The following is a 17,972-nucleotide window of genomic DNA, read 5'->3' as shown; positions in this document are numbered from 1 at the left end:
AGGAATTAATCAGTGATACCTGCTGATTTTTTATGGATCTTGACATTCAGTGCTTACTAGTTGAAGGCATCTATTGATATGTTTGTTTAAGACTATTATTGAAGAAATCTATAGAAAAATAAATAAATTATTTATTTTTATTTAATAAAAATATTATTTGCTTTTGAAATATACTTTATTAAGAAGGTAGATTCAGTTCAGTTCAGTTCAGTGACTCAGTTGTGTCTGACTCTTTGGGACCCCATGAATCACAGCACACCAGGCCTCCTTGTCCATCACCATCTCCCGGAGTTCACTCAAACTCACGTCCATCGAGTCGGTGATGCCATCCAGCCATCTCATCCTCTGTCGTCCCCTTCTCCTGCCCCCAATCCCTCCCAGAATCAGAGTCTTTTCCAATGAGTCAACTCTTCGCATGAGGTGGCCAAAGTACTGGAGTATCAGCTTTAGCATCATTCCTTCCAAAGAACACCCAGGACTGATCTCCTTTAGAATGGACTGGTTGCATCTTATTGCAGTCCATGGGACTCTCAAGAGTCTTCTCCAACACCACAGTTCAAAAGCATCAATTCTTCGATGCTCAGCTTTCTCCACAGTCCAACTGTCACATCCATACATGACTATAGGAAAAACCATAGCCTTGACTAGATGGACCTTTGTTGGCAAAGTAATATCTCTGCTTTTGAATATGCTCTCAAGGTTGGTCATAACTTTCCTTCCAAGGAGTAAGCATCTTTTAATTTCATGGCTGCAGTCACCATCTGTAGTGATTTTGGAGCCCCCCAAAAAATAAAGTCTGACACTGTTTCCACTGTTTCCTCATCTATTTCCCATGAAGTGATGGGACCAGATGCCATGATCTTAGTTTTTTGAATGTTGAGCTTTAAGACAACTTTTTCACTCTCCTCTTTCACTTTCATCAAGAGGCTTTTTAGTTCCTCTTCACTTTCTGCCATAAGGGTGGTGTCATCTGCATATCTGAGGTTATTGATATTTCTCCTGGCAATCTTGATTCCAGTTTGTGCTTCTTCCAGCCCAGCGTTTCTCATGATGTACTCTGCATACAAGTAAAATAAGCAGGGTGACAACATACAGCCTTGATGTACTCCTTTTCCTATTTGGAACCAGTCTGTTGTTCCATGTCCAGTTCTGACTATTGCTTCCTGACCTGCATATAGGTTTCTCAAGAGGCAGGTCAGGTGGTCTGGTATTCCCATCTCTTTCAGAATTTTCCACAGTTTATTGTGATCCACACAGTCAAAGGCTTTGGCATAGTCAATAAAGCAGAAATAGATGTTTTTCTAGAACTCGCTTGCTTTTTCCATGCTTTATTTTAAATATTATAGAAACTTCATAATAACCATACACACACACTATCTTGGAGGAAATAGTGTTTAAACTGAGATTCAAGGGTAAAAAGTCACTAGTCATATAAAGATTTGGCACAAGACTCTTCCAACAGAGGAACTAGTAAGTACAAGTTTCCTGTGGTGAGAAATAACTATATGTGGGGCAGTCTACTAGGCCTCACACAAGACAGGCCTATAGGAGACAAGGCTAGCTTCTGAACTCAGAGGTTTGAAATCTAGTGGTTGTAACAGACAGTAGAGAATTCACTGTATAATTACGATTTTAATTTTTCTAAATAACTGAGCTTCCCATGTGGCTCAGTGGTAAAGAATTCCCCTGCAATGCAGGAAACAGAGGTTCAGTCCCTCAGTCCAGCAGATTCCCTGGAGAAGGAAATGGCAACTCACTGCAGTATTCTTGCCTGGGAAATATCATGGACAGAGGAGAATGGCAGACTACAGTCCATGGGGTTGCAAAGAGTTGAACATGAATTAGCAACTAAACAACAATAAGAGCAAAATAATTAGGTGCTGTCAGAGCTGGTATTGTTTGTTAGTACCCGACAGTCTGAGGAAGGTAATCAACAAGTGATGAGGAACATCAGGTACAACTTCAGAAGCTGAAGAGCTCTAGATGAGAGTGTTCATGAATTCTGAAGATTTTAAGCAAATCATTAGGCAGCAAAATTTTATTTGAAATGATGTGAACTATTTATAGCCTTTATTCTTCTCACTTAGTATGAATATTTACACATATTACTGGAAAAAGTTACCATTTTGAACATGTATATTGATTCAGACTCTCCTGGGAGTGTTATATAAAGTCTAAATGCTCATAAATTCAAAAGAAACACATATAGCTTTGAGGTCTCCAGATAATGAGATGTAAATTTCTATTTTCAGATTCTCCTGAAAGAGCCACTTAATGATATGCTAAGACTGCACCAGGAAATAAAATGTTGCATATAAGAAACAATGAAGGAATAGTCAAACAATTATGAAACAGAGCAATAAAGCTGCACTCACCCTTCCCCATTTCAAAATCACTTCAAAGATGCAATCAGTAAGCTAATGTGGTACTGGCATAGGACAGAAATACATATCGGAAACAGTTTGAGAGTTCAGAAACACAGCGTTACATTTATACTCATTTGTTTTTGACAAGGATTCTATAACAAATGAGGGGGAAAATCAGATTTTATTTCCTAACAAATACTGTTAGGACAATGGAATATCAATATGCAAAGGATTAAAGTTGACCCTTGCATTATACCATATGTAAAAACTAAGCTACAATAGATCATAGAGCAAAATATAAGATCAAGAGTTATAAAACTCTTAGAAGAAAACATAGGAGTAAATGTTTGTGACATTTATTAGGCAAGCCTGTTTAGATATAATACCAAAAGCAAAAAAACAAACAAATATAAGAAATAAACAGATAAACATCAAACTGAAAATTTTTGTGCTTCAAAGGGTGCCATCAAGAAAGTGAAAAGATGGCTGAAAAATTGTCACGGTCTTCGTAGACTGGGACCTGGTGACTGGAGTCGACAAGAAGAAGGATGCAGGGAACCCAAGTCTCGAGTGAAACAAGGGTACTTTATTTGCAGAAACGCATGCTTATATATCTTCAATAAAATGATTACTCAGCCATTAAAAAGAATGAAATTCCACCAGCTGCAACAAAATGGAGAGTCCTTTAAGTAAAAGGTCAATGAAGAGAATCACTGAAGGGAGTCACTGAAGGGAATCCAAGCAGGTGCTCTTTCCCATGATCTCAGTCTTGAGAACTGCCTGCAGCTCTGCTCGTTCTGTTTTCCAGGAACTGATAAGGAACAGAGAGTCCTTGAGAAATGGCACACAAAAGAAGAAAACATATTGGATCCCTTAAAGTTGAACGTCCCTTGACAAAAAATTAGTTTTATTCACAAAACATATCTAATGAGGAACATGTATCTAAAATACATAAAGAACTCTTTCAAATTAATACTAAAAATATGAACAATGTATTTTATTAAAAAGTGGGCAAAGTGCTTATGCAGGCATTTCACCATAGAAGGTACATGAAGACGCAGCACCTGGAAATACGTTCAACATAATTATGTTAGGAGAATGGTAAGTCAAAACCAAAATTAGACAACAATTCACCCTGACTTGAAAGACCATAATCAAAATGACTGAAATGAAAACAAATATTAACAAGAAGCTGCAGAGTTTAGAAATCCCATTAATTGCTTGTGGGAATGTAAAATGACATAGTCACTTTGAAAAAAATATTTGGTGGTTCCTCAAAAGTTAAACATATAATTATCATATGACCTAAAAATGTCACTCCTACATCTATAACAAAAGAATTGAAAATATTGTTCTTATTATCATTTTAAATGTGAACTGAGTTAACACATCAATCAAAAGACAAAAATTGTCAGAAGAGATAAAAAAATCAAGAACCAACTATAGGTGTCCACAAGAAACTCAGTTTAAAGATTCAACACAAGTTAAAAGCAAAAGATGAGGAAAGAAGATATATCCTAATACTAATCAAAATAAGTCTGGAGTGTTTATGCTGATTTCAGACAAAGCAGAAGAGGACAGTTATGGGAGAACAAAGGCTGTGAAGTAAACACAAAGGAGCCAATTCTCCAACAAGACATAATGGTTCTAGCTGTGTGTGTATCTAACAGAGTCAAAATACATGAAGCAAAAACTGATGAATATAAAGAAGAAACAGATGAATCTCGTAATTGGCGATGTCAACACCTTTGCACAACTTTTCAGAACCATCAAAGTCATTGAAAATAAAGCAAGTCTGAGAAACTTTCACAAATAAAAGTTGCTGAAGTATGACTAACTACAATGTGGTAGACTGGATGGGATCCTGGAACACAAAAAAGACATTAAATAAAAACTTTAAAAAAAAATTAAACAAGAGTGTGGCCTTTAATTAGTAACAATTTATCAATACTGGTTCATTAGTTGAGACAAATGTACCATGTTAATAACACTAAGGAAAACTGTATGTGGGAAGTCTGTACAATTGTTGCAATTTTTCTGAAAATCTAAAGCTCTCCTAAAATAAAAAGTTTACTAAAAAATAAACAGGGTAGAAATAAAAATTTAGGTATCTCTAACTTTGAAAATAGAGAAAAGATCAGAGTTCAAGTGTTTAAACATTCTTACATTATTAAGACAGAAGCTAAAAGAGGAAATGATAAATATCCCTTGTTAAATCAGGTATGACACATTAAACTTCTTACTAACCTGTTTTTCTATAAGAGAAGGAGGAGTTACATTGCTGAAGAAAACAGTCACAGCAGTTGTCTTATTACCCCAACTGTTTCTGGTTTCTCCTATGCGTCTTTATTGATATGAGAGAGCACTGCCATTGACCGCCAGCCTAAGCTGTCTTACAGGAAGATATCATTGTTACTTCTAATAATATAGGAGTAGCAGTGAATATTTGTGAATAAATTGCCTAGAAACTACTATTTCAGTGCCAAAGCTCTCAGTCTTTTGGTTTCCTCTAGATACTCCTGCTCCAGTAATCAGTTTGCGACACACAACACACTTTGTAGTGCTTCTGCCTTCTATGTCAGTCCCCTTCCATTCCTATGCTGATATAATCTTGTTTCTTCAATCATATCTCATCTGCTTGCCATTGTTCAACTGTTGTCCATATATTATTAACACTTTTCCTATAATGTTTGGGTATTTGTTATGGGAAGGAAAGGCTGGTGAGGATGGGGAATGGTGCTGGTATTGCATCTATCAGCCCTGGAATTTCTTTGGAAGGAATGATGCTAAAGCTGAAACTCCAGTACTTTGGCCACCTCATGCGAAGAGTTGACCATTGGAAAAGACTCTGATGCTGGGATGGATTGGGGGCAGGAGGAGAAGGGGACGACAGAGGATGAGATGGCTGGATGGCATCACTGACTTGATGGCCGTGAGTCTGGGTGAACTCTGGGAGTTGGTGATGGACAGGGAGGCCTGGCGTGCTGCGATTCATGGGGTCGCAAAGAGTCGGACACAACTGAGTGACTGATCTGATCTGATCTGATCTGATTGCATCTATCATTTTGAAACAGTAATACTGTAATCCTTTCCAGACAAATATCCGTGTATGAGTCATTCTCTGGGTAGTACCTCTGTAGCTTCTACTCAATGGGGCTTTTAGCTTAAGTCAATATTTTCATAAGATATTTTTGCAGCTCAGGTTGCATGAGCTTTAAAAGACAGGAAAATTGTATTTGGAAACTGGGCAATGTTACACAGTAATGAGCATTAGCAGTGGTAAGTGACCCTGATCACATCACAATTCTGTTTCAGGGCTTTTGATGACTCTAATAATAGATTTGTTTGGTCATAAGCACAAAAGTAACATTATTAAAATATTTATAGAAATAATATACAAATTTTGCATAAAAGCAAGATGCAATATTTGGAAAGGTTTTTATTTTTTTTAATTTATTTATTTTAATTGGAGGCTAATTACTTTAGAATATTGTGGTGGTTATTGACATACATTCTCATGAATCAGCCATGGGTGTACATGTGTTCCCCATCTTGAACTCCCCTCCCACCTCCCTCCCCATCCCATCTCTCAGGGTAAAATGACATTTATTTTTATATATCGGTAATTCATGACATTGTACAAGAGACAGGGATCAAGATCATCCCCATGAAAAGAAATGCAAAAAAGCAAAATGGCTGTCTGAGAAGGCCTTACAAATAGCTGTGAAAAGAAGAGAAGGGAAAAGCAAAGGAGAAAAGGAAAGATATTCCCATTTGAATGCAGAGTTCCAAAGAATAGCAAGGAGAGATAAGAAAGCTATCCTCAGCCATCAATGCAAAGAAATAGAGGAAAACAACACAATGGGAAAGACTGCAGATCTCTTCAAGAAAATTAGAAATACCAAGGGAACATTTCATGCAAATATGGGCTCGATAAAGGACAGAAACAGTATCGACCTAACAGAAGCAAAAGATATTAAGAAGAGGTGGCAAGAATACACAGAAGAACTGTACAAAAAAGATCTCCATAACCCAGATAACCACGATGGTGTGATCACTGACCTAGAGCCAGACATCCTGGAATGTGAAGTCAAGTGGGCCTTAGAAAGCATCACTACGAACAAAGGTAGTGGAGGTGATGGAATTCCAGTTGAGCGATTTCAAATCTTGAAAGATGATGCTGTGAAAGTGCTGCACTCAATATGAAAGCAAATTTGGAAAACTCAGCAGTGGCCACAGGACTGGAAAAGGTCAGTTTTCATTCCAGTCCCAAAAAAAGGCAATGCCAAAGAATGCTCAAACTACCACACAACTGCACTCATCACACACGCTAGTAAAGTAATGCTCAAAATTCTCCAAGCCAGGCTTCAGCAATACGTGCACCGTAATTTCCAGATATTCAAGCTGGTTTTAGAAAAGGTAGAGGAACCAGAGATCAAATTGTCAACATCCACTGGATCATAGAAAAAGCAAGAGAGTTCCAGAAAAACATCTATTTCTGCTTTATTGACTATGCCAAAGCCTTTGACATGTGGATCACAATAAACTGTGGAAAATTCTGAAAGAGAAAGGAATACCAGACCACCTGATCTGCCTCTTGAGGAACCTATATGCAGTTCAGGAAGCAACAGTTAGAACTGGACATGGAACAACAGACTGGTTCCAAATAGGAAAAGGAGTACATCAAGGCTGTATAATGTTACCTTGCTTATTTAACTTATATGCAGAGTACATCACAAGAAACGCTGGGCTGGAAGAAGCACAAGCTGGAATCAAGATTGCTGGGACAAATATCAATAACCTCAGATATGCAGATGACACCACCCTTATGGCAGAAAGTGAAGAGGAACTCAAAAGCCTCTTGATGAAAGTGAAAGAGGAGAGTGAAAAAGTTGGCTTAAAGCTCAACATTCAGAAAACGAATATCATGGCATCCAGTCCCATCACTTCATGGCAAATAGATGGGGAAACAGTGGCTGACTTTATTTTTTTGGGCTCCAAAATCACTGCAGATGGTGACTGCAGCCATGAAATTAAAGACGCTTAGTCCTTGGAAGGAAAGTTATGACCAACCTAGATAGCATATTGAAAAGCAGAGACATCATTCTTCAACAAAGGTCTGTCTAGTCAAGGCTATGGTTTTTCCAGTGGTCATGTATGGGTGTGAGAGTTGGACTGTGAAGAAAGCTGAGTGCCAAAGAATTGATGCTTTTGAACTGTGGTGTTGCAGAAGACTCTTGAGAGTCCCTTGGATTGTAAGGAGGTCCAACCAGTCCATCCTAAAGGAGATCAGTCCTGGGTGTTCATTGGAAGGACTGATGCTAAAGCTGAAACTCCAATACTTTGGCCACCTCATGTGAAGAGTTGACTCATTGGAAAAGACCCTTATTCTGAGAGGGATTGAAGGCAGGAGGAGAAGGGGAAACAGAGGATGTGATGGCTGGATGGCATCACTGAGTTGATGGACATGAGTTTGAGTGAACTCTGGAATTGGTGATGGACAGGGTGGCCTGGCATGCTGCAATTCATAGGGTCACATAGAGTCGGACGCGACTGAGTGACTGAGCTGAATTGAACTGAATGTTAAAAAGTATGTGTATATGCATACTTTTTAACACTGCTTTATAACATATGTGTATATATATATTCTTGACATACTAGCAATAAAATTGGAGCTATATTTTTTTAAAAATCTATCTGTATATAAATATGTACAAGCATGCTAAGTCACTTCAGTCATGTCCAACTCTTTGTGACCCTATGGACCTTAGCCTTCCAGGGTCTTCTATCTGGGATTCTCCAGGCAAGAATACTGGAGTGGGTAGCCATTCCCTACTTCAGCAGATCTTCCCAACACAGGGATCAAGCCTGCATCTCCAGAGTCCTATAATGGTAGGCAGGTTCTTTACTGATAGTGCCAAACATAATTTAATATTAAATAGTGTTTATTTTATTCAACAAGTTACACTATGAGACTATAATCAAACATAGTACTAAAACTATATGTTGCTAAATTTAATTTTCCAAAAGTATCTTTTAGAAATTAAGGAATTATATAAGGAAGTTAACCTTTGATAAATATCTATATTTTCTAGTGGTACTAAAATGCTGTAGAATAATCAGTAAAATGGTTTATTTCAAACTAGTTGCATTTCCCTTTTGTTTTTATTAGACAAATGAATTCACATTATTCTTTATGAGATTGCATTAGTAGCTGGGAATGCAAATGTTTATTTCTCAAATAATCTCTTTTTTTCTTCCATATATATATATATATATATATATATCAAGAGAATCTTGCCATATAAAAGACTGCATATGAAACTATTATTTTATTATGCCATGATAATTCTTTCCTTAAAATAACCCACAGCCCTTACATATGCCTATTTTATAATATTCTGATCTAAATAAAATAAAATTGCTTGGCTGCTGAATTATTAATCTCCAAGATACATAAATTTCTCAGTGATTACAAATGAATAAAACAAAATTAATTTTTAATATCATCCTTCTTCAGGTTGAACATTACTGTCATTTCAGTTTTCATACCTAAAGACATGCCAAAGTAAATTATTAAATAAAAATATAAATATTTAATATTATATTACAATGCATAAAAATAAGATTAAATGTGAAAAGTCATATCAGATCATATACCTTTTAAATCTAAAATGATCCAATGTTAATAATCATACTGGATGAATCAATGAGATAATTTTATTGTTGTTGTTCAGTTGCTAAGTTGTGTCCGACTCTTTGCAGCCCAATGGACTGCAGCATATCAAGCTCCCTTGTCCATCACTATCTTCCAGAATTTGCTCAAATTCATGTTCATTGATCAGGGATGCTATTTAACCATATCAGTCGCTCCCACTTCCTTCTCCTTTTGCCTTCACTCTTTCTCAGCATCAAGGTCTTTTCCAATGATATAATAAGGTCAAAGAAAATTTTGATTAAATTTATAAGCTTTGTTTTATGTAAAGTCACAGTTAACAACAAACTACAAATACTCAGTAAAGTCACCATGATTGTATCATAACATGTATTTCAATAGCAGTCCATTCTCAGAAAATGGTGTGTTAACATGTCAGTGTTGGAAGTGTTGTTTATTATCACAAAAGCATCACTTCTACAGCAAGTTCAAAGTCCTAGCATAATGTCCTCTTTATATTGAGTTGGTGAACTTACATCTTCACTTTTAAACTTTCATCCAAACTTTTCTATTCAATTCTCTTAACTTGACCATCAAAATTTACTTCTTAAACTTCAACCTCCTGCTCTGTAATGTTTCTTTAACCTCTCTGAGATGTCATATCTGACAGTGTAATATCTGAAAAACAGATATTACAACCAAAAATGTCTTTAAAAATATGTTAAATTCTTCATCAGTTGCTTGCAATGGTGGTCACTGCTTAAAGTAGTGGTTGGCCAATTTAGTTGCATTTAAAAATCACCATGGGAACTTAAAAACAAACAAGAAGCAAATAGCTTTAGCCCAGTCTCAGAAATTCTGGTTTATTTGGCTCGAAGTAAAGCCCATGTAAAGTATTTTCTAAAATCTCCTTAATGAGGGGGCAGGGTGGAGAATGTCTGTATTTGAAGTTAAAGTTCAAAATCCTTAGAAATGTAATGTTCTTCCTCATTAATTTTACAGCTTAGTTGCATATTTTAAACTATCCACACTCTCAATCACAACACCCTGCTCAGGATCCTGAGTCTTTCTCTCCAATTCATTCATTAACAACCCAAATCCTTGTAATTGTTAAAGGACAGTTTAAGACCTAGCACGGACAGAAGATCCTGGCAAGCTTTCGTCCATGGGCTCACAAGAGTCGGACAGGACTTTGTGACTAAATCACAATGATGAAACACAATTTTAAGCACTTTTATCTGTGTCTTTTAAAATATTTTAGTATTAATTTTATCTACATTCTTTTGCTTATATATTTCCCAAATGATTGAGAACTCTATTGTTACTAGCATAACAGCTTCATCTGTTTAGTACAGTTCTGTCAGTATTTTATGATACTGATTGGGCTTAGAACAAACCTATCAGTATTACCAAAGTCAGGTCAGCTCTGGGTTTTTTAATTTCTGTCACTCAAATATATTCCCTTCTTAATATATGCATTATATAAGCAATGGTATAATAGGATTTATTTAATACCTGATTTATATTGATTCATGTTTTTTCTGAAATATGTTTACTTTAAAAGAGACTGTGATGCAGATATAAACACAGAAGTAATATTTCTGGCTATAAAAATAAGTACAACCAGGAAATGTTATTCAATTAGATCTGAAGTAATATCATAGTTTTCATCTTTTTGAAAGGAGAATACCAAATTTTAAAAAGTTGCTTTTGAATCTGGTCATTTGTCCTTGACTTAAAAAAAATTGAGAGGTTGAAAAGATCATTACTTGTACCTCTTTACAATGTGATTTATATTTAATGTTATTTAATGTTTTATTAGTATGCTACATAAAGCATTTGATGTAGTAAGAGGACCATTACATGTTTTTATATATTAACTTTAAAAATATTCAGCTGAAAGTAACCCAGATACATATACACTATGAATTTGTCACATGAAATCATTCTGGACAGGACTATATTTTGAATGTTCATGTTTCTATAGAACAACTGTGTTTTATAAAGGAAAACTCAAAACTCTCTTATGATTCTGGATTATATGTTCAATTTTTCCCCTATTTATATGCCACCATATCTTTGACTCATATTTCCAGAGGGGAAAAAAGAGAGCAAAATTTTAGAAATGTGTAAGACTGAAATATATTTTACATTTGTTAAAGTGTTCTCTTGAAACCTACAGATTTAAAGAAAAGCTTTTTCAAGGAAGCCATTTGTATACAATTGTCGAGTAACAGCATTTTATAGGATCTAATCAACCTAGTTTTAAAGTAACCAACATACTAAGTGATATATCAACCTTAGTTTGAGAAGTTAATTGGAAGAAGTTGAGAAAGTTCTAAAAATTGAAATTTTTCAATGTAGAAGGAGCTGAAAAACAGCTATTTGTTAAGATAGCTCAAAGATCATTAAAATATACTATAACTTGCTAAAAGAAAGATTGCCCAACTCAATAGCTATAATCTCTCAGGTGTAAATATTTTTTGTTCTTTTTTGGGCATTTATTATTATCAGTGGACCAATCATGCAAATAACTTTGTGGTTTCCTCTCTTGGTATAACGAACACTTTCCACTGGCTTTTTAGAAAAATGTAGCACATAACCCAGGCACCTAGGTACATTTTAAAAGTCCATTGAGTCCTTTACACAAATAGAAAAAGATATTGTTATTGTTTGCTCAAGGCATTGGAAACTTAAAATGGACATATTCCATTCTTTTTTTTTTAATTGTGGGATAATTGCTTTACAATGTTGTGCTGGTTTCTGCCATACAACATGTGAATCAGCCATAAGTATACACATAACTACTCCTTCTTAAATCTCTCACATACCTCCCACCCCATCTTACCCCTCTAGGTTGTCACAGAGCACCAGGTGAGCTCCCTGTGCTATACAGCAGCATCCCACTGGCTAGTTTTTTACATATGGTAGTGTATATGTTTCCATGCTACTCTTTCAATTTGTCCCACCCTCTCCTTCCCCTGCTGTGCCCACAAGTTTGTTCTCTATGTCTCTGTCTCTATTTCTGCCTTGAAAATAGGTTCATCGGTACCATTTTATATATATATATATATATATGTGTGTGTGTGTGTGTGTGTGTGTGTGTGTGTATTTATAACAGGCTCTAAATTCATCTACCTCACTAGAACTGACTCAACTTAGTTCCTTTTTATGGCTGAGTAATATTCCATTGTCTATATGTATCGCAACTTCTTTGTCCATTCATCTGTCAATGGACATCTAGGTTGCTTCCATGTCCTGGCTATTATAAATAGTGCTGCAATGAACGTTGGGGTACATTTATATTTTTGAATTATGGCTTTTTCAGGATATATGCCTAGTAGTGGGATTGCTGGATCATATGGTAATTTTATTCCTGGATTTTTAAGGAATCTCCATAATGGCTGTATCAGTTTACATTCCCACCCACAGTGTGGGAGGTTTCCCTTTTCTCCACCCCCTCTAGGATTCATTGTCTAGGTTTTTTGATGATAGACATTCTGACCAATGTACGGTGATATTTCATTGTAGTCTAGATTTGCATTTCTCTAATAATGAGCAAAGTTGAACATTTTTTCATGTGTTTATTGGCTATCTGCATGTCTTTGTCAGACAGATGTCTCTTTGGACATATTCCTTTCTAAGTACAAAATTATGAAATCAATACTTAATGGGTCAAAGCAACGTTATACAGATTTTTAAAGAGATGTAAAGAATCTTTGATTGTGTGGCTTGAATGTAAGTTGTTTGAAGTTATTATTATGTGTAAATAAAGAATTTGACATTGAAATGAAGTATTTGAATACACAGAAAAAATTCAAAATATTGTGAAAGGAATATAAGAAACAGATTTTTGTGATTAAATATTTTCTAGCCTTCACTGGATAGTGGAAAGGGCTCCAACTCAAGAATAGGAATATTAGTTGAATGTGGCATGCACATCCCTAACATAAAGATAACTATTACTGACCAACTACATGGATTTAGCTTTAGGATTATTCATTCAACTACATTCCCTGATATTTTCCCCTATGTTTGCAAACTAAGCTATAATTAAATCTATTTGGTAGGTATTTCTGGAGAAGGTAGTGTGAGTTCTTATTTTATATTCAGCCATATATTTGCAATTTTAAGGCAATGAACACTGAAATGGCTTCAGGCTCAGCTTAATATAGTTTTATCAATTGCTATTTTTATCAGGTTAAAAATAATAGTCAAAGACTTATCCAAGGCCTTGCTACATACTCTCTCTGTATGCAGGACACTAAAAAGGGCAATATTCTAAAGGTTCTGAGTGAATACTACTATTAATAGTGAGAAATTGGATTGATAAATACCTATTGAGGATAAAAATAAAATGAAAATTCAGGAAGTGAAAATAAATTCTGCTTTAGCATTTGTGTGTGTGTTTGTGAGTGCTCAGTTGCTCAGTCATGCCTGACACGTTACAACTCTCTAGACTGTGGCCTGCCAGGATCCTCTGCCCATGGAATTTTCCAGGCAAGAATACTGGACTGGGTTGCCATTTCCTCCAGGAGATCTTCCCAACCCAGGGATCAAACCTGCATTTCTAGCATCCTCTGCATTGTCAGGTGGATTCTTTACTGCTGAGCCACCAGGGAAGCCCCTGAATTTAAAAATTTGTTGCAATAATATTACAGGGTCAAATAATTGAAAGGACAAGATTGCAAAGGGTATACACCTGAAAGGCTTTAGCAAAAGTAATGGATAAGAAACAACAGGGAAAAAAAGAAAGCACAAGCAAGCAATAGTAAAGTAGTTCAAAGATTTCCAAACACAGTTCCCCAAGATCCTTTATCCATTGTTCAGGTCATACTTGGTTTTGGATTATGAACCACCAAAGTTTACATATTTCTCAGTTCCAGAGGAATCTACATAGGAGTTTCTGAGGAGTCTTTTTTTTAAAAATCACTTTTTTTAATTAAATTTATTTATTTTGATTAGAGGCTAATTACTTTACAATATTGTATTGGTTTTGCCATACATCAACATGAATCCACCACGGGTGTACACGTGTTCCCAATCCTGAACCCCCCTCCCACCTCCTTCCCCATACCATCCCTCTGGGTCATCCCAGTGCACCAGCCCCAAGCTTCCTGTATCCTGCATCGAACCTGGACTGGTGATTCATTTCTTATATGATATTATACATGTTTCAATGCCATTCTCCCAAATCAATCATCCCCCTCTCCCTCTCCCACAGAGTCCAAAATACTGTTCTATACATATGTGTCTCTTTTGCTGTCTCCCATACAGGGAGACACTTTAAAAACCACTTTTTAATGGAAGTATAGTTGACTTACAACATAATAATTTCATGTGTACAACATATTAATTCAATATTTTATAGAGTATACTGTATACAATGTATTTTATAAAATGTGTCTGTACAAAGTTATTATGAAATATTGACTGTATTCCATTTACTGAACATTACATCCTTGTACCTTATTTATTTTACATCTAGAAGTTTCTGCTTCTTAATCCCCTTCACCTCCTTTGCCCCTCCCACTATCTCTCTCCACCCTGGTAACAATTAGTTTTCACTCTGTTTTGTAATATTTGTTCATTTGTTTTTCTTTTTGAGATTTCACATATCAGTGAAAACATACAGTATCTTTCTTTCTACGCCTGACTTATTTCACTAAGTGTAATACCTTCCAGGTCCACCCATGTCATTGCAGAAGGCAAAATTCCATTCCTTTTTATGGCTGAGAAATATTCTATATTGTGTATGTGTGTTTGTGAGCATGTGTGTGTACATACGCAGGTGTGTAATACATCATCATTATCTATTTATCTGTTGTCGACCCATGGTGTTCCCATACTATTAAATATTGTAAGTAATGCTGCTATGAACACAGGGTTTCACAGATCTTTTTGAATTTATGCTTTTGTTTTCTCTAGGAAAATACCAAGAAGTGGGGCTACGGGATCTTATGGTAGTTTTATTCTTACTTTTTCATAAGCCTGCAAATAGTTTTCCATAGTGACTCTACCAGTTTACATTCCAATCAACAGTGCATGAGGGTTCCCTCTTCTACCAGAGGTCTTTTATACACCGTATGTTAGTTGGCTAAACTGGGCTCTGTATCTGTTAAACCAGGAATAAACTATCGATGTCTACTTCTCTAAACAATGGGAACAAGTTAGTACATGTGCTCCCAGAAGAGTTTTGAATTTTAAACAGCATGTTATAAATGGTTAGCTAGGGAACTCATTCCTTTATGGTCAGTGGTCAGTATCAGACTTCCAGGCTTTCCTGGAGATAACTGTGAAGCTGCCCCAGTCCAACTCTATCCTTGCAATCTCACAAGAGACTGAGTGATGTGAATCTGGCAGGATAACTTAAGCTTCAGTCTCCATGTGCAAATTCTTTAATAGACCTTATGGCACTTATCATGACAATTCTGAAAGCACCTAAAGGCTTCTCTGGTGGCTCAGATGGTAAAGAATCCGCCTGCAATGCAGGAGACCTGGGATTGATCCCTGAGTCAGGAAGATCCCCTAGAGAAGAAAATGGTAACCCATTCTGGTATTCTTGCCTGGAGAATTCCATGGACAGAGAAGCCTGGGTGGGCTACAGTCCAAGGGATCCCAAAGAGTCAAAAGTGACAAGTGACTCAGTGACTAACACACAGAAAGAAATCAAAGCTAAACCTTATACCGAGGTATAATACAGCATATATATATAAAATACAACTGAGCGACTAAGCACATACACGCATAATACAACATGGCATGTAGTGTGTGTGTGTTAGCCAATCAGTTGTGTCTAATTCTTTGCAACCCCATGTACTGTAGCCCACTAGGCTCTTCTGTGCATGGGATTCTCCAGGCAAGATTGCTGGAGTAGATTGCTGTTCCCTTCTCTAGAGGATCTTCCTGACTCAGGAATTGAACCCTGGTCTCCTGCATTGCAGGCAGATTCTTTACCATTTGAGCTACAAGGAAGTCCTTGTAGTATTTACTTCAAAAGGAACCCATGTAGTATTTATTTCAAAATTCAAAAGAGGCTTAGTATAAATAATTTTCCAAAATAATGACTGGTTGTTGTTCAGTCTCTAAGTGGCATCCAACTCTTTGTGACCCCATAGACTGTAGCATGCCAGGCTGTTTTGTCCTCCACTATCTCCAGAAGTTTGCTCAAATCCACGTCTACTGAGCTGGTGATGCTATCTAACCATCTCATCCTCTGTTACCCCCTTAACCTTTTGCCTTCAATCAGGGTCTTTTCCAATGACTAGGCTCTTTGAATCAAGTGGCAAAAATATTGGAGCTTCACCTTAGCAAGTGTCCTTCCAATGAATAGTCAGGGTTGATTTCCTTTAGCATTGATTGGTTTGATCTCTTTGCAGTCCACAGGACTTTCAAGAGTCTACTCCAGCATCACAATTCAAAAGCATCAATTCTTCAGCACTCAGCCTTCTTTATGGTCCAATTCTTACATCCATACATGACTACTGTAAAAACCGTAGCTTTGACAATATGGAACTTTTAACAGCAAAGCGATGTCTGTTTTTTTAATACACTGACTAGGTTTGTCATAGGCTTCCTTCCAAGGAGTAAGTGTTTTTTAATTTCATCGCTGCAGTAATACATCCGCAGTGATTTTGTAGACAAGGAGTGTCATTGTCTCCACTTTATCCACTTCTATTTGCCATGAAGTGATGGGACCAGATACCACAATCTTATTTTATTAATGCTGAGTTTCAAGCCAGCTTTTTCACTCTGCTCTTCACCCTTATCAAGAGGTTCTTTAGTTCTTCTTCACTTTCTGCCAATAGAGTGGTATCATCTGCAATCTGAAGTTGTTGACATCTTTCCCATAGATCTTGATTCCAGCTTGTGCCTCATCCACCCTGGCATTTTGCATGATGCACTCTGCATATAAGTTAAAAAGCAGGGTGACAAGATATAGCCTTGACATACTTCTTTCCCAGTTTTGAACCAGTCAGTTGTTTTATGTCCAGTTCTAACTGTTGCTTAAGGACCTGCATACAGGTTTCTCTGGAGACAAGTAAGGTGATCTTTTACTCCCATCTCTAAGTTTTCTACAGTTTGTTGTGATTCACACAAAGGTTTTAGCATAGTCAATGAAGCAGAAGTAGATGTTTTTCCTGGAACTTCCTTGTTTTATCCATGATCCAACAAATGTTGGCAATTTGATATCTGGTTCTGTTACCTTTGTGAAACCCAGCTTGTAGATCTGGAAGTTCTCACTTCGTGTTCTGCTGACACCGAGCTTGAAGGATTTTGAGCATAACTCTGCCTGTACGTGATATGAGCACAACTGTATGGGAGTTTGAACATTCTCTGAGATTGCTTCTCTGGAATTTGAATGAAAACTGACCTTTTCCTCATCTGCGACCACACTGCTGAATTTTCTAAATTTGCTGACATATTGAGTACACCACTTTAACAGCATCATCTTTTAGGATTTTAAATAGCTCAGCTGGAATTCTGTTATCTTCACTAGTTTTGTTAGGAGTAATGCTTCCTAAGGCATACTTGACTTCACACTCCAAGATGTCTGGCCATGGGTGAGTGACCACACAATCATGGTTATCTGGCTAATGAAGATCATTTTTTGGATAGTTTTGTGTATTCTTGCCACCTCTTCTTAATATCTTCTGCTTCTATTAAGTCCTTGCACATTTCTGTTCTTTACTGTGCCCATCTTTGCATAAAATGTTCCCTTGTTATCTCTAATTTTCTTGAAGAGATCTCTAGTCTTTCCCATTCTATTGTTTTCCTCTATTTCTTTGCATTATTCATTTAAAAAGGGCTTCTTATTTCTCCTTGCTCTTCTCTGGAACTCTGAATGCAACTGGGTATATCTTTCCCTTTCTCCTTGCTTTTGCTTCTCTTCTTTCCTCAGCTGTATGTAAAGTGTCCTCAGGCAACCACTAATGCCTTCACGCATTTCC

This window comes from Bos indicus x Bos taurus, chromosome 2 (assembly GCF_003369695.1).
Source record: "Bos indicus x Bos taurus breed Angus x Brahman F1 hybrid chromosome 2, Bos_hybrid_MaternalHap_v2.0, whole genome shotgun sequence".
Lineage (NCBI taxonomy): Eukaryota > Metazoa > Chordata > Mammalia > Artiodactyla > Bovidae > Bos > Bos indicus x Bos taurus.
Note: the sequence above shows the minus strand (reverse complement) of the source record.